This window comes from Salvia hispanica, chromosome 2 (genome assembly GCF_029641045.1).
Source record: "Salvia hispanica isolate PSC_SH4W2 chromosome 2, Shi_PSC_v1, whole genome shotgun sequence".
NCBI lineage: Eukaryota > Viridiplantae > Streptophyta > Magnoliopsida > Lamiales > Lamiaceae > Salvia > Salvia hispanica.
The window spans coordinates 23,527,259-23,550,423 of record NC_142693.1 but is presented as its reverse complement, the minus strand read 5'-3'; the positions used below and the strand labels follow the sequence as shown (position 1 = coordinate 23,550,423).

The window sequence follows — 23,165 nt, the reverse complement described above, 5'->3', positions numbered from 1 at the left end:
GGTAGATGGAAGCAGAAAAAGAAAAAGAAGAGGAAGAGGAAAAAAAGAAAAATGAAAAAAGAAGAAGAAGGAAGTTAAATGCATCTCTAACTTTTGGTTTGATTGTGGGTGATTGTGTTTGGAGTTTCTAAGTATCCCTTTGGAGAATAAGCACAAGTTTTTGTTGTACTACACTCACTAGCTTAGGACCCCTAGGATCTAACCGACAATATTTAAATGGTCCCAAGCCCCATTACATCCCGTGCAAGACCCTCTTGAGCTACATGTGATAAAGTGATATCTTCTTGATTGCATTTACACCATTATTCTTGAGAGAATTGTCCTTACAGTTTGAGAGGGTAAGGGAGTGAATCTTTTGCTTGTGATATGTGCTTAACTATCTTGATGAGACCGACGGTTGAAACCACATTGTTCGATGAAGAAAAATATGTTTTTAAAATTTTGTTTTAAAAATCTGTTTTGAGCATGGTTCTTGGGGGTATCATTACGCTTTTCATACAACTTGCTTGGTATGTCTTTCGTGTATATCTTGAGTCGTTGTGTGTGTTTGTGTCTTGTAAATGTCTTTGTATTTTGTGTTTGTTTAAGTTAGCGTGTGTGTGTAAAAAGTAGAGGGGAGTGACTTAAACTAGCAATTGAGTGAAAAGTCCAACCACATACTTGGGACAAGTATGATTCAAGTGTGAGGAGGTTTGATAGGCTAGTTTTCGTCACTCGGATTAGATCACTTTTCGCACTTATTAGTTGAATATTTGCATGATAAGATGCTATTTTGGCAGGGAATTGAGCTTATGGATCGGAGGCATTGTTGAAAGGCATTTGTAGTGGAGTGATGCAAAAAGGAGGCAAAAAGTGCAAGAATTTGAAGAAAATCAGAAAAATGGCAAACTGCCCAAGCTGTCAGCTTGGCCAAGCTGGACCCGACGGGAAAACTACATGAAGCCACTTGAGCACAATTACAAGACTGCTTCCTATTGCAACACGTGTCCACCTCCGTCCAAGGCATGAGAAAAAGGAAATATCTTTTGTTAAATGAGAGATATGTAAAAAAATACTTAACTTAGCTTGGGACCAACTACCAAGACATTCCACTTTATCACTTTAGTTAGTTTAGTTTAGTTACTCTCTCTCTATAGAAAACTTTTCTCTCTTCCTTAAGAAGGGAGATTTCAACTTCAAGGCTGCCAAGATCATTGTTCACCATGGGTTGAAGTAGTAGTAATTTAGTAGTAGTGTTTGCTTTCTCTAGTTTGCTTGTTCTTAACTTTGTAGTACTTTTGAACCTTTCCTACTCTTAGTTAATGTTGTTGTTCTTGTTTTAAAAGCTCATTTCAAGTAGTAATTTCTCTAAGTGTTTGTGTATTTAATGTGCTTTGAAGTTTAGCTCTTGTTCATTTTCGGTTTTTATCTTGTTGTTGTTCTAGTGTTTGTTAAACCTTTCTTGCTTAGTAAAAATCTTTCCCAATATCTTTAGTTCAATTTTAATTGTTTTAGTTAGTTGTTAGTTTCGAAAGTTTCAAGAAGAAAAGAAGAAAAAAGTTGTGTTCTTGTTTAGAGTTTAAATCACCTAGATTAATTAGTTTTGCATGTTTTAAGTTTAACGTTTGTTGCTTAATTTCTTGTCTTGTATTTCATCCTCCATTGTTGTTGTTTTTTTAAGCTTCTTTCATCATGTTTAAGTGTTTTAATTTCAGCTTTTCATTTGGTGTTTTCAATGCATGTTTAGGTATTTTACTAGTTGATCTTGTGTTTGTCTTGCATTTTTAATTATGTAGCAGCCATCTACTCTCTTTCTCCTCTTATTTTCGTGCCTTTAGTGTAGAATTAGGAGCCATGATCAGCTTTTAGAAGTTAAGTGAAAGGACCATTAGTTGTAGGCTTTTATCCATTGGTTTTACACCTTGGGCAATAGGGTTTAGGGAGACAACAAGTACATGCTTTCTTTTCACTTGTGGCAGCCATTTAGCTTAGTTAATTTCTGCACTCAACCTTTATTTACATGTGATTTAGTTTAGCTTTTAGGATTCAATTAGTCTAGCCACTTTTAAGGGTCACAATCCTAGTTTCTAGACTTAGTTTAGTAGCTAACACTTAGTTTATTTTCCTTAGTCTTTTAACTTAGTTCCTTTTGCTTTCTGAACTTAGGATGCTCATGCAAGTTGCTGCTCTCTTTTCATTTCCGAAATGTTCTTATTTTCGCCACTGCTAAGTTGCCCAGTTTACCAACTTACCCAGTCTGCGTTTCAGTTTAATTGCTTTCGTTTACTTGCATGTTATTTTCATGTTTAGTTACAATCTTAGCTTAAGTGTTATTTATATTTTATAGTTTAGTTCCCACCCCCAATTTAGAGCGTGGCGGCATCGCCAAAATCCTTCTAAGTGTGGAAATACATAACGGATGCTACCGTTCCTCGTGGGTTCGACACCCTAACTTACCATATACAAATTAATAGTATTTTGGAAAGTGGGAACTTACAAATCTTGTTGAATAGGAAGGGACACGCGCCTACGACACGCGTGCAAAATCCCGACCTCTCAAATGGCGCCGTTGCCGGGGAACGGTGTTGTTGTCTTGTTATGTTTTTCTACACTTCTTGTATATAGCTTTTGACTTGTTTTCCTTTTGTTTGTTGTTTTTTTTTTTTTTTTTTTTTTTTTTTTCTTTTAGTTTATGAGCAGGTCCTCTTCCCCGAGGTTGTTGTCCGATATTGGAATTAAGAAGATGATGAAGAGGCTGCGTGAGGAAGCCGGTTTGAGAAGATAAGCAGGGCAGTTCCTCAAGTTGTCCAGTTTGAAGTGTCAGAAAGTTTGGAGGAAACCAATTCAAGAGACAATGATGAGAGTGGTGCGAAATTAAAGGGCTTCATGGATCATTTCACAGACTCTTACGATCATGGCTGGGGTGATTACTCCTATTTTGAATGGACCAATCCAAACCAACAATATCAAGGTCCACCACCACAAGTATATCACCAAGCTTTCCAAGGGTCAGATGAAAATCATGTTTATTGGCCTCCGGATCAAAGTGGTTTCCCTCCGTGTTTCCAGCCACAAGAATTCGACCAATATCAACCAAATCATCCGCCAATGCCACCAAAGTGCTTAGAAGAAATGATGGAGGACCTAATCACATCGCAACAACTCATGCAAAACAATTTGCAAGCCAATTACAATGTGGTGCATGAGATGCAAGATGAACAATATGAGCAAATGATTAGTCTTGATCATCTTGCATGCCAAATGACACAGTTGGCGGCTTCCATCAATGATATGCGCGGGAATGGTGGAGGAATGCCGGCTCAAGTGCAACTACCGAGGAAGGAGAACCTTAATCAGATTCCCTTTTGGTCTAGGAAAGAGTTGAAAGCTTCATTTAACAATAACTCAAACAACGGACCGAGGGAAACATTGGAACAGGAGCCCAGATTGCCCAGTGCAGCACACTTCCCAAGTCAGAAGATTGCTTGGTTTGAAGATGAAGAGGATAGCGATGAGGAGACTGAAGATAATATCATCATTCAACCCGATGAGCCTACACCGATACCATTAAGACCAGAAGAGACCATCATGAAAGGGTGCAAAAATTTGGAGCATGCAAAGTCTGTCAGCAAGCTGCCCGGTCCAGGTGAACTGCCCAGTCTGAGGGCAGAGGAGGAATTGGTACCGTTGGAAGTTCGGTCACCTAAATTGGAGTTGAAGCCGCCGCCCACCAACGTTAAGCATGTCTGCTTTGGGGAAAATGACACTCTCCCCGTTATCATCAATATTGAGTTGGAAAATGGCCAAGGTGAAAATTTGATCAAAGAGTTGAAAGGTCCCGACTTTCTTGAAGCCGAGTTGTTGCAAGATATGTATCCATTACCCTCCATTGAAGAAAAAGTTGAGCTTGAAGAACTTAGTGAATGCAAGTTGTTCAACACTCAAGGGCTTAGTGATGAGGAGATAGAAGCTGAAATAATGACTTGGTGCAAGAAGAGGAGTTACACAAACCCACCCGAGAGATATAAACTGCCTAATCTGCAGGAATTGCCCAGTCATAATGTACTGCCCAGTCCAAGAGTGGAAGAAGAGTTGCTACCGTTGGAGATTCATCCACCTAAATTGGAGTCAAATGCATTTTATTCTAAGCTCAAATATTTGGAAGAAAATGAAACAATTACCACGATCAGTAGCTTATTAAAAAGTCAAGATGATGAGCTGATCAAAGCTTTTAAGAGGCATAAGGAGGTGACCGGTTGGACTTCGACTGACGACATCATGTGTATAAGCCCCAATGTTTGTGTATTTTACATGAGTTCAGAGAAGGGTTCTAAACTCTACAGGGATCCTAAAAGGAAGTTGAATGCGTCTACTTGGAAGGATTGAAAATCAAGATTTGATGATATTTTTTTGGAAGAACACATGTATCCTGCCCAGTTTGTTGAACAGGGCAGCCTGGATGTCACAGTGGGTAAAGTAGCTGAAGTCGAAGTAACCGTAGCACACGAGCCTGGGATCGAAATCCAAGGAGGCAGCTGCCCCAGCTCCGCCAGCACCTGCCAAGCTTACCTGTACCCCTCGCCTTGTGCGGGGGAGGTGATTTCTATCCAAACCTCTCTTTTATTTGCTGTATATATGTGTTATGTGTGTGATGTATGTGTTTGCTTTAAAGTTTTTGTAATTGTGGCCTAGCCGGCCTTGTTTTGTATATATTGTGGCCTTGTCGGTCTTGATGCATGCTTTGTGGCCTTGTCGGCCTTCGTGTTTGTTATGTGTTGTTAGTGATCTTTCTCTAAACACTTGGTCTACTTGCTCTCGAGCAAGCAATGCCCAAGTGTGAGGAGGTTGGATTCTTGTGTGCTCCCCCGGGTCCTACCCCCCAACCTAGAGTAGGTCGTTCTTAGTTTTTGAAGTTTTATGTGATTTGTTTCCTTTTCCAACATTTCAACCAAACTTGCTTGAGGGCAAGCAAGGTCTAAGTGTGAGGAGGGGGTTTGTTTTGTTGTTCGTTCGTGTTGTGTTGTGTTTTTTTTGTAAAGTGTGTGTTTTATCTTTTTCCCAAGCCTTGATGCATGATTTGGTAATGATCCCCCTATTGAATCGTAGCAAATAAAGAAAAAAAAATTGACTTGTTGAATCGTATAAAAAAAATGACTTGCTTTGTTTTGAAAAAATTTATTCAAGAACTTGTGGTTTTGATTGAATGAAGTTGAGTACGATGGAAATGTGAAGCACTATCACTTGCATAAAAACCCACAAATGGTAAGGTTCAAAGCCTCAAAGTAGAACACTTTCTACATGTGTTTCGAGCGTGGAATGACATTGCATTGCATGATTGTTGATATCGCTTGGTCACTATGGCATAGATAGAGGGCACTAGGAAAAGCCAAATTGAGCCTTATTCTTTGTGATTACATCAACCAAAAAAGAGCTACCCCTAGTTGCCACTTTGAAACCTTGAGCCTACATTTCTTTCTAAGTTAGAAAATGGTTTCCTTCTTGTGCAAAATAAATGTGCTTAGTTGCTCCTACATGATCACCACCTTTTAAGAAAGAGATAGTAGTTGTGAACATCCAAAAATCTGTTGCCCCCACCAAAAAAAAGAAAGAAAACAGTGGCTACCAAAAAAAAAAAGAAGAAGAAAAAGAAAAAAAAGGAGAAGAGAAGAAAAAGAAACAGCAAAAAAAAAAGAAGAAACAGAAAACAGAAAAAGAAGGAAAAAGAGGAAGGAAACAAAACAAAGAGAAAATGGCAAGGAGAATGTGGGAAGGTAGATGGAAGCAGAAAAAGAAAAAGAAGAGGAAGAGGAAAAAAAGAAAAATGAAAAAAGAAGAAGAAGGAAGTTAAATGCATCTCTAACTTTTGGTTTGATTGTGGGTGATTGTGTTTGGAGTTTCTAAGTATCCCTTTGGAGAATAAGCACAAGTTTTTGTTGTACTACACTCACTAGCTTAGGACCCCTAGGATCTAACCGACAATATTTAAATGGTCCCAAGCCCCATTACATCCCGTGCAAGACCCTCTTGAGCTACATGTGATAAAGTGATATCTTCTTGATTGCATTTACACCATTATTCTTGAGAGAATTGTCCTTACAGTTTGAGAGGGTAAGGGAGTGAATCTTTTGCTTGTGATATGTGCTTAACTATCTTGATGAGACCGACGGTTGAAACCACATTGTTCGATGAAGAAAAATATGTTTTTAAAATTTTGTTTTAAAAATCTGTTTTGAGCATGGTTCTTGGGGGTATCATTACGCTTTTCATACAACTTGCTTGGTATGTCTTTCGTGTATATCTTGAGTCGTTGTGTGTGTTTGTGTCTTGTAAATGTCTTTGTATTTTGTGTTTGTTTAAGTTAGCGTGTGTGTGTAAAAAGTAGAGGGGAGTGACTTAAACTAGCAATTGAGTGAAAAGTCCAACCACATACTTGGGACAAGTATGATTCAAGTGTGAGGAGGTTTGATAGGCTAGTTTTCGTCACTCGGATTAGATCACTTTTCGCACTTATTAGTTGAATATTTGCATGATAAGATGCTATTTTGGCAGGGAATTGAGCTTATGGATCGGAGGCATTGTAGAAAGGCATTTGTAGTGGAGTGATGCAAAAAGGAGGCAAAAAGTGCAAGAATTTGAAGAAAATCAGAAAAATGGCAAACTGCCCAAGCTGTCAGCTTGGCCAAGCTGGACCCGACGGGAAAACTACATGAAGCCACTTGAGCACAATTACAAGACTGCTTCCTATTGCAACACGTGTCCACCTCCGTCCAAGGCATGAGAAAAAGGAAATATCTTTTGTTAAATGAGAGATATGTAAAAAAATACTTAACTTAGCTTGGGACCAACTACCAAGACATTCCACTTTATCACTTTAGTTAGTTTAGTTTAGTTACTCTCTCTCTATAGAAAACTTTTCTCTCTTCCTTAAGAAGGGAGATTTCAACTTCAAGGCTGCCAAGATCATTGTTCACCATGGGTTGAAGTAGTAGTAATTTAGTAGTAGTGTTTGCTTTCTCTAGTTTGCTTGTTCTTAACTTTGTAGTACTTTTGAACCTTTCCTACTCTTAGTTAATGTTGTTGTTCTTGTTTTAAAAGCTCATTTCAAGTAGTAATTTCTCTAAGTGTTTGTGTATTTAATGTGCTTTGAAGTTTAGCTCTTGTTCATTTTCGGTTTTTATCTTGTTGTTGTTCTAGTGTTTGTTAAACCTTTCTTGCTTAGTAAAAATCTTTCCCAATATCTTTAGTTCAATTTTAATTGTTTTAGTTAGTTGTTAGTTTCGAAAGTTTCAAGAAGAAAAGAAGAAAAAAGTTGTGTTCTTGTTTAGAGTTTAAATCACCTAGATTAATTAGTTTTGCATGTTTTAAGTTTAACGTTTGTTGCTTAATTTCTTGTCTTGTATTTCATCCTCCATTGTTGTTGTTTTTTTAAGCTTCTTTCATCATGTTTAAGTGTTTTAATTTCAGCTTTTCATTTGGTGTTTTCAATGCATGTTTAGGTATTTTACTAGTTGATCTTGTGTTTGTCTTGCATTTTTAATTATGTAGCAGCCATCTACTCTCTTTCTCCTCTTATTTTCGTGCCTTTAGTGTAGAATTAGGAGCCATGATCAGCTTTTAGAAGTTAAGTGAAAGGACCATTAGTTGTAGGCTTTTATCCATTGGTTTTACACCTTGGGCAATAGGGTTTAGGGAGACAACAAGTACATGCTTTCTTTTCACTTGTGGCAGCCATTTAGCTTAGTTAATTTCTGCACTCAACCTTTATTTACATGTGATTTAGTTTAGCTTTTAGGATTCAATTAGTCTAGCCACTTTTAAGGGTCACAATCCTAGTTTCTAGACTTAGTTTAGTAGCTAACACTTAGTTTATTTTCCTTAGTCTTTTAACTTAGTTCCTTTTGCTTTCTGAACTTAGGATGCTCATGCAAGTTGCTGCTCTCTTTTCATTTCCGAAATGTTCTTATTTTCGCCACTGCTAAGTTGCCCAGTTTACCAACTTACCCAGTCTGCGTTTCAGTTTAATTGCTTTCGTTTACTTGCATGTTATTTTCATGTTTAGTTACAATCTTAGCTTAAGTGTTATTTATATTTTATAGTTTAGTTCCCACCCCCAATTTAGAGCGTGGCGGCATCGCCAAAATCCTTCTAAGTGTGGAAATACATAACGGATGCTACCGTTCCTCGTGGGTTCGACACCCTAACTTACCATATACAAATTAATAGTATTTTGGAAAGTGGGAACTTACAAATCTTGTTGAATAGGAAGGGACACGCGCCTACGACACGCGTGCAAAATCCCGACCTCTCAAATGGCGCCGTTGCCGGGGAACGGTGTTGTTGTCTTGTTATGTTTTTCTACACTTCTTGTATATAGCTTTTGACTTGTTTTCCTTTTGTTTGTTGTTTTTTTTTTTTTTTTTTTCTTTCTTTTTTCTTTTAGTTTATGAGCAGGTCCTCTTCCCCGAGGTTGTTGTCCGATATTGGAATTAAGAAGATGATGAAGAGGCTGCGTGAGGAAGCCGGTTTGAGAAGATAAGCAGGGCAGTTCCTCAAGTTGTCCAGTTTGAAGTGTCAGAAAGTTTGGAGGAAACCAATTCAAGAGACAATGATGAGAGTGGTGCGAAATTAAAGGGCTTCATGGATCATTTCACAGACTCTTACGATCATGGCTGGGGTGATTACTCCTATTTTGAATGGACCAATCCAAACCAACAATATCAAGGTCCACCACCACAAGTATATCACCAAGCTTTCCAAGGGTCAGATGAAAATCATGTTTATTGGCCTCCGGATCAAAGTGGTTTCCCTCCGTGTTTCCAGCCACAAGAATTCGACCAATATCAACCAAATCATCCGCCAATGCCACCAAAGTGCTTAGAAGAAATGATGGAGGACCTAATCACATCGCAACAACTCATGCAAAACAATTTGCAAGCCAATTACAATGTGGTGCATGAGATGCAAGATGAACAATATGAGCAAATGATTAGTCTTGATCATCTTGCATGCCAAATGACACAGTTGGCGGCTTCCATCAATGATATGCGCGGGAATGGTGGAGGAATGCCGGCTCAAGTGCAACTACCGAGGAAGGAGAACCTTAATCAGATTCCCTTTTGGTCTAGGAAAGAGTTGAAAGCTTCATTTAACAATAACTCAAACAACGGACCGAGGGAAACATTGGAACAGGAGCCCAGATTGCCCAGTGCAGCACACTTCCCAAGTCAGAAGATTGCTTGGTTTGAAGATGAAGAGGATAGCGATGAGGAGACTGAAGATAATATCATCATTCAACCCGATGAGCCTACACCGATACCATTAAGACCAGAAGAGACCATCATGAAAGGGTGCAAAAATTTGGAGCATGCAAAGTCTGTCAGCAAGCTGCCCGGTCCAGGTGAACTGCCCAGTCTGAGGGCAGAGGAGGAATTGGTACCGTTGGAAGTTCGGTCACCTAAATTGGAGTTGAAGCCGCCGCCCACCAACGTTAAGCATGTCTGCTTTGGGGAAAATGACACTCTCCCCGTTATCATCAATATTGAGTTGGAAAATGGCCAAGGTGAAAATTTGATCAAAGAGTTGAAAGGTCCCGACTTTCTTGAAGCCGAGTTGTTGCAAGATATGTATCCATTACCCTCCATTGAAGAAAAAGTTGAGCTTGAAGAACTTAGTGAATGCAAGTTGTTCAACACTCAAGGGCTTAGTGATGAGGAGATAGAAGCTGAAATAATGACTTGGTGCAAGAAGAGGAGTTACACAAACCCACCCGAGAGATGTAAACTGCCTAATCTGCAGGAACTGCCCAGTCAGAATGTACTGCCCAGTCCAAGAGTGGAAGAAGAGTTGCTACCGTTGGAGATTCATCCACCTAAATTGGAGTCAAATGCATTTTATTCTAAGCTCAAATATTTGGAAGAAAATGAAACAATTACCACGATCAGTAGCTTATTAAAAAGTCAAGATGATGAGCTGATCAAAGCTTTTAAGAGGCATAAGGAGGTGACCGGTTGGACTTCGACTGACGACATCATGTGTATAAGCCCCAATGTTTGTGTATTTTACATGAGTTCAGAGAAGGATTCTAAACTCTACAGGGATCCTAAAAGGAAGTTGAATGCGTCTACTTGGAAGGATTGAAAATCAAGATTTGATGATATTTTTTTGGAAGAACACATGTATCCTGCCCAGTTTGTTGAACAGGGCAGCCTGGATGTCACAGTGGGTAAAGTAGCTGAAGTCGAAGTAACCGTAGCACACGAGCCTGGGATCGAAATCCAAGGAGGCAGCTGCCCCAGCTCCGCCAGCACATGCCAAGCTTACCTGTACCCCTCGCCTTGTGCGGGGGAGGTGATTTCTATCCAAACCTCTCTTTTATTTGCTGTATATATGTGTTATGTGTGTGATGTATGTGTTTGCTTTAAAGTTTTTGTAATTGTGGCCTAGCCGGCCTTGTTTTGTATATATTGTGGCCTTGTCGGCCTTCGTGTTTGTTATGTGTTGTTAGTGATCTTTCTCTAAACACTTGGTCTACTTGCTCTCGAGCAAGCAATGCCCAAGTGTGAGGAGGTTGGATTCTTGTGTGTCGTTCTTAGTTTTTGAAGTTTTATGTGATTTGTTTCCTTTTCCAACATTTCAACCAAACTTGCTTGAGGGCAAGCAAGGTCTAAGTGTGAGGAGGGGGTTTGTTTTGTTGTTCGTTCGTGTTGTGTTGTGTTTTTTTTGTAAAGTGTGTGTTTTATCTTTTTCCCAAGCCTTGATGCATGATTTGGTAATGATCCCCCTATTGAATCGTAGCAAATAAAGAAAAAAAAATTGACTTGTTGAATCGTATAAAAAAAATGACTTGCTTTGTTTTGAAAAAATTTATTCAAGAACTTGTGGTTTTGATTGAATGAAGTTGAGTACGATGGAAATGTGAAGCACTATCACTTGCATAAAAACCCACAAATGGTAAGGTTCAAAGCCTCAAAGTAGAACACTTTCTACATGTGTTTCGAGCGTGGAATGACATTGCATTGCATGATTGTTGATATCGCTTGGTCACTATGGCATAGATAGAGGGCACTAGGAAAAGCCAAATTGAGCCTTATTCTTTGTGATTACATCAACCAAAAAAGAGCTACCCCTAGTTGCCACTTTGAAACCTTGAGCCTACATTTCTTTCTAAGTTAGAAAATGGTTTCCTTCTTGTGCAAAATAAATGTGCTTAGTTGCTCCTACATGATCACCACCTTTTAAGAAAGAGATAGTAGTTGTGAACATCCAAAAATCTGTTGCCCCCACCAAAAAAAAGAAAGAAAACAGTGGCTACCAAAAAAAAAAGAAGAAGAAAAAGAAAAAAAAGGAGAAGAGAAGAAAAAGAAACAGCAAAAAAAAAAGAAGAAACAGAAAACAGAAAAAGAAGGAAAAAGAGGAAGGAAACAAAACAAAGAGAAAATGGCAAGGAGAATGTGGGAAGGTAGATGGAAGCAGAAAAAGAAAAAGAAGAGGAAGAGGAAAAAAAGAAAAATGAAAAAAGAAGAAGAAGGAAGTTAAATGCATCTCTAACTTTTGGTTTGATTGTGGGTGATTGTGTTTGGAGTTTCTAAGTATCCCTTTGGAGAATAAGCACAAGTTTTTGTTGTACTACACTCACTAGCTTAGGACCCCTAGGATCTAACCGACAATATTTAAATGGTCCCAAGCCCCATTACATCCCGTGCAAGACCCTCTTGAGCTACATGTGATAAAGTGATATCTTCTTGATTGCATTTACACCATTATTCTTGAGAGAATTGTCCTTACAGTTTGAGAGGGTAAGGGAGTGAATCTTTTGCTTGTGATATGTGCTTAACTATCTTGATGAGACCGACGGTTGAAACCACATTGTTCGATGAAGAAAAATATGTTTTTAAAATTTTGTTTTAAAAATCTGTTTTGAGCATGGTTCTTGGGGGTATCATTACGCTTTTCATACAACTTGCTTGGTATGTCTTTCGTGTATATCTTGAGTCGTTGTGTGTGTTTGTGTCTTGTAAATGTCTTTGTATTTTGTGTTTGTTTAAGTTAGCGTGTGTGTGTAAAAAGTAGAGGGGAGTGACTTAAACTAGCAATTGAGTGAAAAGTCCAACCACATACTTGGGACAAGTATGATTCAAGTGTGAGGAGGTTTGATAGGCTAGTTTTCGTCACTCGGATTAGATCACTTTTCGCACTTATTAGTTGAATATTTGCATGATAAGATGTTATTTTGGCAGGGAATTGAGCTTATGGATCGGAGGCATTGTTGAAAGGCATTTGTAGTGGAGTGATGCAAAAAGGAGGCAAAAAGTGCAAGAATTTGAAGAAAATCAGAAAAATGGCAAACTGCCCAAGCTGTCAGCTTGGCCAAGCTGGACCCGACGGGAAAACTACATGAAGCCACTTGAGCACAATTACAAGACTGCTTCCTATTGCAACACGTGTCCACCTCCGTCCAAGGCATGAGAAAAAGGAAATATCTTTTGTTAAATGAGAGATATGTAAAAAAATACTTAACTTAGCTTGGGACCAACTACCAAGACATTCCACTTTATCACTTTAGTTAGTTTAGTTTAGTTACTCTCTCTCTATAGAAAACTTTTCTCTCTTCCTTAAGAAGGGAGATTTCAACTTCAAGGCTGCCAAGATCATTGTTCACCATGGGTTGAAGTAGTAGTAATTTAGTAGTAGTGTTTGCTTTCTCTAGTTTGCTTGTTCTTAACTTTGTAGTACTTTTGAACCTTTCCTACTCTTAGTTAATGTTGTTGTTCTTGTTTTAAAAGCTCATTTCAAGTAGTAATTTCTCTAAGTGTTTGTGTATTTAATGTGCTTTGAAGTTTAGCTCTTGTTCATTTTCGGTTTTTATCTTGTTGTTGTTCTAGTGTTTGTTAAACCTTTCTTGCTTAGTAAAAATCTTTCCCAATATCTTTAGTTCAATTTTAATTGTTTTAGTTAGTTGTTAGTTTCGAAAGTTTCAAGAAGAAAAGAAGAAAAAAGTTGTGTTCTTGTTTAGAGTTTAAATCACCTAGATTAATTAGTTTTGCATGTTTTAAGTTTAACGTTTGTTGCTTAATTTCTTGTCTTGTATTTCATCCTCCATTGTTGTTGTTTTTTTAAGCTTCTTTCATCATGTTTAAGTGTTTTAATTTCAGCTTTTCATTTGGTGTTTTCAATGCATGTTTAGGTATTTTACTAGTTGATCTTGTGTTTGTCTTGCATTTTTAATTATGTAGCAGCCATCTACTCTCTTTCTCCTCTTATTTTCGTGCCTTTAGTGTAGAATTAGGAGCCATGATCAGCTTTTAGAAGTTAAGTGAAAGGACCATTAGTTGTAGGCTTTTATCCATTGGTTTTACACCTTGGGCAATAGGGTTTAGGGAGACAACAAGTACATGCTTTCTTTTCACTTGTGGCAGCCATTTAGCTTAGTTAATTTCTGCACTCAACCTTTATTTACATGTGATTTAGTTTAGCTTTTAGGATTCAATTAGTCTAGCCACTTTTAAGGGTCACAATCCTAGTTTCTAGACTTAGTTTAGTAGCTAACACTTAGTTTATTTTCCTTAGTCTTTTAACTTAGTTCCTTTTGCTTTCTGAACTTAGGATGCTCATGCAAGTTGCTGCTCTCTTTTCATTTCCGAAATGTTCTTATTTTCGCCACTGCTAAGTTGCCCAGTTTACCAACTTGCCCAGTCTGCGTTTCAGTTTAATTGCTTTCGTTTACTTGCATGTTATTTTCATGTTTAGTTACAATCTTAGCTTAAGTGTTATTTATATTTTATAGTTTAGTTCCCACCCCCAATTTAGAGCGTGGCGGCATCGCCAAACCCTTCTAAGTGTGGAAATACATAACGGATGCTACCGTTCCTCGTGGGTTCGACACCCTAACTTACCATATACTAATTAATAGTATTTTGGAAAGTGGGAACTTATAAATCTTGTTGAATAGGAAGGGACACGCGCCTACGACACGCGTGCAAAATCCCGACCTCTCAATTACCCCCTTCATTCTGGGGTGACGGAGGGATCGTACCATTCGAGCCGTTTTTTTTCATGCTTTTCCCGGAGGTCTGGAAAAAGCTGCAATCAATAGGATTTCCGTAATCCTCCCTTCCCGAAAGGAAGAGCGTGAAATTATTTTTCCTTTCCGCAGGGACCAGGAGATTGGATCTAGCCGTAAGAAGAATGCTTGGTATAAATAACTCACTTCTTGGTCTTCGACCCCCTCAGTCACTATGAACGCCCCCGATCAGTGCAATGAGATGTGTCTATTTATCTATCTCTTGATTCGAAATGGGAGCAGGTTTGAAAAAGGATCTTAGAGTGTCTAGGGTTGGGCCAGGAGTGTCTCTTAACGCCTTCTTTTTTCTTCTCATCGGAGTTATTTCACAAAGACTTGCCAGGTTAAGGAAGAAGGGGGAACAAGCACACTATATATATATATATATATATATATATATATATGGAGATGATCAAAATAAGAATGCATTTAAATCCAGAAATGCAGCCCAAATCTTGGCCTTAGGATTAGATGATCTAGTAATTAACCAAAAATACGGAAGGTCATAATTAAGTAGTTTTAGGTCATATTATAAGATTTGGTTTTATGTCATGTTAAGATCATTTTAGGTCATGCTTTGTTAGCATGACCTTGAAATAAACTAACTATGACCTAAAAATGCCCTACGTATGACTCTGTTCTGCGTTTCTGTATTTAAATCTGGTCTTCATAGATCAAACCCTATATATATATATCTATATATATAGAGTCCCCTTATCCACAAATCCACTCTTAAAGACCGAACCACCGAACCCTACCAAATTAGGGTTTTTAGATCTAGTTTTTTATGGATAAGATATAGAAATTTATAAATTATTTTCGCCTTCATCACGAGCCTATTTTAATTCATCTGAAGGTAAATAAGTCATACTAATATGTTACGAAGATTTAACTTCGTCCAGAATATATTACTTCATTCTAGTAGGTTTTTACTTCATTCCAGTACGTAAATATGGTTTCGCCGTCGCGTGTCGTTCTTTCTCTCTACAATATCTATCACCACCGCCATGGCGCTAATATGGTTTAATAAACACATGGAATAATATAATAAATTATTGGAATGAAGTATGTGTAGAAGCATTTGAAGTCCTATTGGAATGAAGTAAAAATCTTATCCAATGAAGTAATAACGTTTCTGAATAAAGTAATAAACTTACTTGAAGAAATTGCATATTTAAATGTTAATCAAGCAAAAACCCACGTCAATGAATTTGAATGATGCATATGTTGAATCATTTCAAAACCTACTGGAAGCAACTAAAAACATGTTGTAGTTTCAAAGTATTACGTACAGAATGAAGTAATAAACCTATACAATGAAGTAAAATGGGCTAGTAATGAAGCAGAAAATTTTTTCACAGCAGCACATCTCATCAAAAAAACTAGATCTAATGGCCCAGATTTGGTCTTTAGTTCGGTCTTTAAAATTGGTTCGACATTGATCACAACTCTATATATATATATATATATATATGAACATATATTCTCTTTGGAGAAATATAATATGATTATTTAATTAATTGATGTGTGACAATAATTAATTGATAGTCAATTAATAATAATTAATTGATAGTCAATTAATTAGGGTAAAATGTGTTATACCAAATATTGTATTGTACTAAAATCCAAGTCTATTTAGGATTCTATCACATGTCACATATGTGAGACACAAAACTTACATTCTCCCACTTGGCGAACATGTGGGACACAAAGTTTTCGATTCTCCCACTTGTCACACTTGACACAGCCACAGTAAAATAGACATAGTAAACATAAGGCGCGCATAATATTGGACTTTATAAATACTTTCATCATTGACAAACATAAGTATTATATTAGAGAGGCTACTAATGCGGGTCCGTAATTGTCTTATTTCAAGACCTCCTGCATTAATACTAAAAACGTACATATGCATATCAAATAATAAGTATATGCAGGAAAAGTAGAAACAACTTTATTGAATTCAAAATATCTATAACTTAAGTGTCTGAACCAACATGGAAACATAAAGATTAGACGTTTCCATACCCAAGACCCATTCTGTTAACTTATTCCATAAATGTCTTAGGCGATAACGCCTTAGTCAATGGATCAACAACCATAAGCTGTGTGCTTATTTATTATATAGATATTCTTTGTTCCCAAACTCCATCTTTCACGACAAGAAATTTTAATTCCATGTGTTTAGCTCCTTGAATACTTGTCATACTTACAGAAAGATATGATTGCACTATTATCACAATACAATTTCAAGGACATGGATATTGAGGAGACAATACCAAGGCCTGAAATAACATTTTGCAATCATTAATGCTTCAAAGCAAGTCATAAATTTAGTTTTAATGGTGGGTGTTGAATTAGAACTTTCCTTTACACTTTTCCATGATATGGCTCATCCAGCCATAAGAAAAATGTAACCAAAACTTGATTTTCTAAAGTCAACACATCAAACATAATCTGAATCGAAATATCCAATCACTGCTAATTGATCAGATTTCCTAAATGTAAGCATATAATCTTTTGCCCCTTTAAGTAATTCATTAACATCCTTGCTGTTCTCCAATGTTCAATGTCAGGGTTACTTTGGCAACGACCTAACATTTCGAGCGCAAAGCTTATGTCTAGTCTAGCACAGACTTGAGCATACATCAAACTCCCCACGATAGATGCATAAAAAATATTTTCCATCTCGTTATGTTCTAATTCAGTTTTTGGACATTGATTCAAACTGAATCTGTCACCTTTATGAAATGAAACAACACTTGGAGAACATGCACTCATCCCATATCTCTCTAAAATTCGATCTATGTAGCTTTTCTGAGATAATCTAAAGTCCACGTGATTGATCACGAGATATTTCTATCCCTATGATATAGGATGTCTCACACATATCTTTTATGTTGGAATTTAGAGAGATAATTTTAGTGTCATGTAGTAATCCAATGTCACTACTAGCAAGCAATATATCATCAACATACAGAACCAAAAATATGAACTTGCTCCCACTAACCTTGAGGTATATGCACCGATCAGCGGTGTTTTCTTTAAAACCAAAAGTAGTAATATTGTCATGGAATTTAAAATACCATTGTTGAAAAGCCTGTTTCAGTCCATAAATTGATGTCTTAAGTTTGCACACTAAATTTTCATTCCCTTTCTTAATGAAGTCTTCAAGTTGTTTCATGTAGACTTCTTCTTCCAAATCATCATTTAGAAAAGCAATTTTCACATCCATTTAATGTAGTTCCAAGTTAAAATGGGCTACAAGTGCCAAAATGATTCTAAGTGAGCCCTTCTTTGATACTTGAGAGAAAGTCTGTTTACAATCAATGCTATCTTTTTTTAGTATAACCTTTGGCAACAAGTCTGACTTTAAATCGTTAGATTAAACCATTTATGTCGAATTTGGTCTTGAAGACCCAATTACACCCAATACACCTTTGTTTATCGGGTAATTCGACAAGGTCCCAGACTTTAATCCATTTATTAGAATTATTACGCTTAATGGCTAGTGAATATGAATCTGGACTGTTATGTGTTTCTATGCCACATTCAGATTCTTAGAGATATACCATGCGGTCATAAAAAATGGCCGGCCTTCGTTCTCGTTGAGAACGCCTTAATGACACTTCTGTAGATGCTTCTTCCACACCCATGTTCAATGACTTTGGCATCATCATTAAGTGGTTGGTCATTCAAATATTGTTAGGCTGTTCAACAATATTTAGTACACTTAATTCTTGAGGAAATTAGGGAAGAATGTTATACCCTTATTTCATTAATGACCGCATTACGACTGTTAGAACTCTCACTGATCTCTATATTTCCAGTTTCCACAATTCTCATGCTATCATTAGGACAATAAAATTGATACCCATTGGATTTTTCTAGTAACCCACAAAATAACTACTACTCCCTCTGTCCCATTGAAGATGACCCACTTTCCTTTTTAGTTTGTCCCAATCAAGATGACCCATTACTTAAAATGGAAACACTTTTATCTCTACTTTATTCTCTCTCTCTTACTTTACTCTCTCCTCTCAACACACAAAATAAAGTTGCATAAAATCCCGTGCCGCCCAAGGAAGGGGTCATCTTCCTTGGGACGGAGGGAGTATTTGTCTAAAATTCAATTTCTTTTCTTGCGAAGAGTATACTCTAGTTTCCGCTGGACAGCCCCAAACATGAAGGTGCTGCAAACTGAGTTTTCTACCTATCCAAAGTTCATAATAGAGTCTTTGGTACAACCTTACTAGAAACCCAGTTTAATACACAAATAGCGGTTCTAAGAGCATAAATTGACAACGATATAGGTAAGGTAGAATTAACATACTTCTAACCAACCATTTCCATGAGAATTCAGTTTCGTCTCTCAGCAACATCATTCTGTTGAGGCGTACTTGGCATAGTATATTAAGCATAAATACCATGCTTTTCTAAGTATTTGGCAAAAGGTCCATGTAATTGACTTATTTTAGTGGTACGACCATAAAATTCACCACCTCTATCAGACCGAATAATTTTCACATTTATATTTAATTGCCTTTCAACCTCCGTCATAAAATGGTCAACTGTGCCTGAGATTTTTCTTGCAATAAATAAATCCATAATGCGAAAAAATCGTCAATAAAAGTGGTAAAAAAAATTTCTCCACCAAAAGTCGAGACATCAAAAGGTCCGCAAATATTTGTATGTATAATTTTAAGGAACTCATTGCTTCTTGTGGCATTTTTAGTATTGTGTTTGGTTTGTTTACATTTAATACAATCCACACAAACGGTAATGCTTCTAAATTCGAATTAATATTATTTATAAGCCTCTTAATTCTTTCACTAGAAATATGATCTAGTTCCTTTATGCCATAAGAATGATAAATTCGAATAAATATTATCCTTTAGACGCTCCTTCGGTTGCAATGTGAGCATGAGATGCACCCATTCCATACTTTTTCATCTTATGCTCCTCCTAAACCAATACGTTTCCCAATTCTTTAAGAGTCCACTAATTTTTTATAGTGGATCAATTTGGAAAGGTCCATATTGAGGAGGTAAGGAAATTAGGGTCAATTGGACAAGGAAATCCTCATTTACCTATAATCCTAATTTCAGCTTAGAAGAGATGTTATTTATGTTATCACATGCTCGTACATAGTCCGAGAACCATTATATTGCATGCTCGTAAGATCCTTCATAAGTTTTCCTGCAATAGACTTTATATGCAGTTCTGAAGTGATCTTCAACATTCTGCAAACATTATTTTGCAATGTCAGTCGTTGAGAGACTTTATCTGCAACGAACATTCTAATGAACTGTAAACTTAGTCCTGTTAGATTTTTCCCTAGCATTATGGGTAATCAGCCAACTACTTTGATCATAAAATAATTGGCTTATCATTCAACAGTGTTAGGTCCAAGTCCATTACTTCAAGAGTGAACTTAAGTTTCTTTTTCCATTGAAAGAAGTTAGTTCCATTAAGTTGGGGAACGTTTGAGAAACATACTAGTAGCAAAAAATATATGTTTTTACATTATATGAGCAATTAAAAAATGAATGCTCACGTATAAAAGCTTTGAATAATAACACGAACATTAATTTGAAAACCCATATCATGAGGCAATCATGAAAAATCCTTTGGGTAGTCTTCATACAATAATAAAAATCATGCTTTTAATATCCATATCTTAGTTCAATAATTGAGTAATAATAAATTGGCGTTACCTTTGGATAATCGACACCAATTTAAATTATTAACTCCATTAGTGTTCATTACGTCGCAAAGACTATTTCCTTTGGGAATCTAGACCTTTTATGACAAACAAACTATTTAGATAATGAATAGCCACAACAAGCATGATGATTAATTGCATAAATGGATTTTCATATCAACTTGATTATAAACTCTTCTTATTTTACCTCACTTTGGTAATTGCAAAATAAACATAATATAATCAACGATGTATTGTTTAAGCAGATTTTCATTTAATTTGATTATAAACTTTTATTATTTTACCTCACTTTGGTGATCGCAAAATAAACATAATATAATAAAAAACTTTTAGTGATTAATTGCTCAAACAGATTTTCGTACAAATTTGATTATAAACTCCTTATTTTGCCTCACTTTGGTGATGACAAAATAAACATAATATAATCAAGGTACGTATTGAAACATGAATTGAATTATGTAATCATTTATTCCACCGTCTCGATAGATTCATAATCATGAAATATTTAATTCCAATATATATATTCAAACTCAATTTACATACAGTATGTACACAATCAAAATACCCAAATCAATTCCATATATATAAATAGAATCAATTATGGAAACGATATATTTCAAATTTAAGGCATCATTAAATTTGACATAAAACCTAGTGTATAACAATATGTCGAATTCATTAGGAGAATTTGAGAGAATTAAAAAACATACACACGCTTAATGTAAAAATTCATAACCAAGTTATGTGAATCAAATTAAATATTCATACAGAAACAATTTTCTATAAAGAATCGCCGAATTAAATCATAAAACTTCAACTAGTAATATGCATATATTGAATTCACAAATACGTAATACACAATTTACTAAATTTGGGGAAGACAAAGAGGCGGAAGCGATTGGGGAAGACGGAGAGAACTTCCTCGGACTTTCTTTGGTGTAGTAGCGCAGCTCCAACTCCAAGGATTTGTTTCTCTCTCTTTCCCTCGTTTATGTGTTCTCTTAATGTGTGTGATTTGATGAGATCACCACACTTATATATATAGGTAGAGAGAGGACAAACCCTAATTATAAAACGTTAAAAGCCCTTTCCATCAAAGAGGCCCAAAATAATTAATAAATACGTTTCTTATTGACCAATAATATAATCTTCGTCTATTAATATTACTAATTGATCACAATCATTCTAATCAAATCTTAATAATATATATATACGTTTCTTTCCTTGATGGCCAAGGGAATGAATATTCATTCCATAAAAAGATTATGTAATCAATCTTTCCCAATCATTGACAATCAATCGATATATATATACGGTCAGCCATACGGCGGTGAATTCGTTCTCGGGCCTTGTACACACCGCCCGTCACACTATAGGAGCTGGCCATGCTCGAAGTCGTTACCTTAACCGCAAGGAGGGGGATGCCGAAGGCAGGGCTAGTGATGCCACGATTTTCATATCTTTTGTCCTTTTTCCTTCTTAATCCTAGCCCCACGATTTTGTCATCTGACGGTTAGATTAATGTCACGTGTCATTTAATAATGCACATTTTCATTCTAATAATGCACAGCGGCTAATAATGCAACATTATAGACTAATAATGCACATTTTCATTCTAATAATGCACAACGGCTAATAATGCAACATTATAGACTAATAATGCATTCATCACAACCATCCAATTCAATGATCCAAGGGCTGAGATTAAGAAGGAAATAGGACACTTAGGGTGCAAAGGAGCCTAATGCACATAAAGGGGTGCATTAGGCTCTTTTGCACCCTAAGTGTCCTATTTCTATATATATATATATAGGGGAGCACTAGGGTGCCCCCTTATTTAGAGTCACAACGTACATCCAATCTGGTGCTGCCATGTGGCACAAAACATGCAATATTTTAAACACAAAAATGCAATCTAGTTGTATATGCATTTTCGCAGATTGCATTTTAGTTGTATGTAAATTGCATTTTATAGTGTTGAGTTTTGCATTTTCACATAAATTGCATTTTTTATTGTTAAGTTTTGCATTTTCACATATAAAAATGCAATTCGTCTATATATAAAATGCAAATTAAACAGTCAATATCAAAAATGCAAAACTCAATGATAAAAAATGCAATCTGCATATAAAAAAATGCAATCCGCCGAAATTCATTTATAACTTCTACAAATGTGTATTGCATTTTTCTGTATACAATATTGCATTTTTCATGCCACATGGCAGCACGTGGTTGGATGTACGTTGTAACTTTAAAATTAGTTGTTATACTAGTACATCCATATATATATATATATAGAGAGTCCCATTATCCACAAACCCACTCTTAAAGACCGAACCACCAAACCATACCAAATTAGGGTTTTTAGATCTAGTTTTTTATGGATGAGATTCAAAAATTTATAAATTATTTTCTCATTCATCACCAGTCTTTTATTATTCATCCGAAGGTAAATAAGTCATACTAACACGTTACGAATATTTAACTTCATTCCAAAATTTATTACTTCATTCCGGTAGGTTTTTACTTCATTATAATAGGATTATTACTTCATTCTAGTACGTAAATGCAGTTTCGCCATCGCGTGCCGTTCTTTCTCTCTACAATATCTATCACCACCGCTATGACGCTGATATGGTGTAATAAACACATGGAATAATATAATAAATTATATGAATGAAGTATGTGTAAAGCATTTGAAGTCCTACTGGAATGAAGTAAAAACCTTATCTAATGAAGTAATAACGTTTCTGAATGAATTAATAAATTCACTTGAATAAATTGCATTTTTTAATGTGAATAAAGTAAAAACTCATGTCAATGAATTCGAACGAAGCATATGTTGAATCATTTCAAAACATACTTGAAGCAAGTAAAAACATGTTGTAGTTTCAATGCATTACGTACAGAATGAAGTAATAAACCTATACAATGAAGTAAAATTGGCTTGTAATGAAGAGCGAAAAAAATTTACACAGCAACATATCTCATCAAAAAACTAGATCTTATGACCCAGATTTGTTCTCTAGTTCGGTCTTTAAGAAGGGTTCGACATTGATTACAACTATATATATATATATATATATATATATATATATATAGGGGAGCACTAGGGTACCCCCTTATTTAGAGTCACAACGTACATCCAATCTGGTGTTGCCACGTGGCACAAAACATGCAATATTTTAAACATAAAAATGCAATCTAGTTGTACATGCATTTTCGCAGATTGCATTTTTTATTGTTAAGTTTTGCATTTTCACATATAAAAATGCAATCCGTCTATATATAAAATGCAATTTAAACAGTCAATATCTAAAATGCAAAACTTAACAATAAAAAATGCAATCTGCATATAACAAAAATGCAATCTGCCGAAATTCATTTATAGCTTCTACAAAT

General features: G+C 36.1%; 2 pseudogenes; both read left to right on the top strand.

Moving 5' to 3' along the window:
* The first annotated feature begins 2,865 nt into the window (after positions 1-2,865).
* LOC148931845 (uncharacterized) lies at positions 2,866-4,761 on the top strand (annotated as a pseudogene).
* A 3,855-nt stretch (positions 4,762-8,616) lies between these two features.
* Positions 8,617-10,624, top strand: LOC148931844 (uncharacterized; annotated as a pseudogene).
* The last annotated feature ends 12,541 nt before the right edge of the window (positions 10,625-23,165 follow it).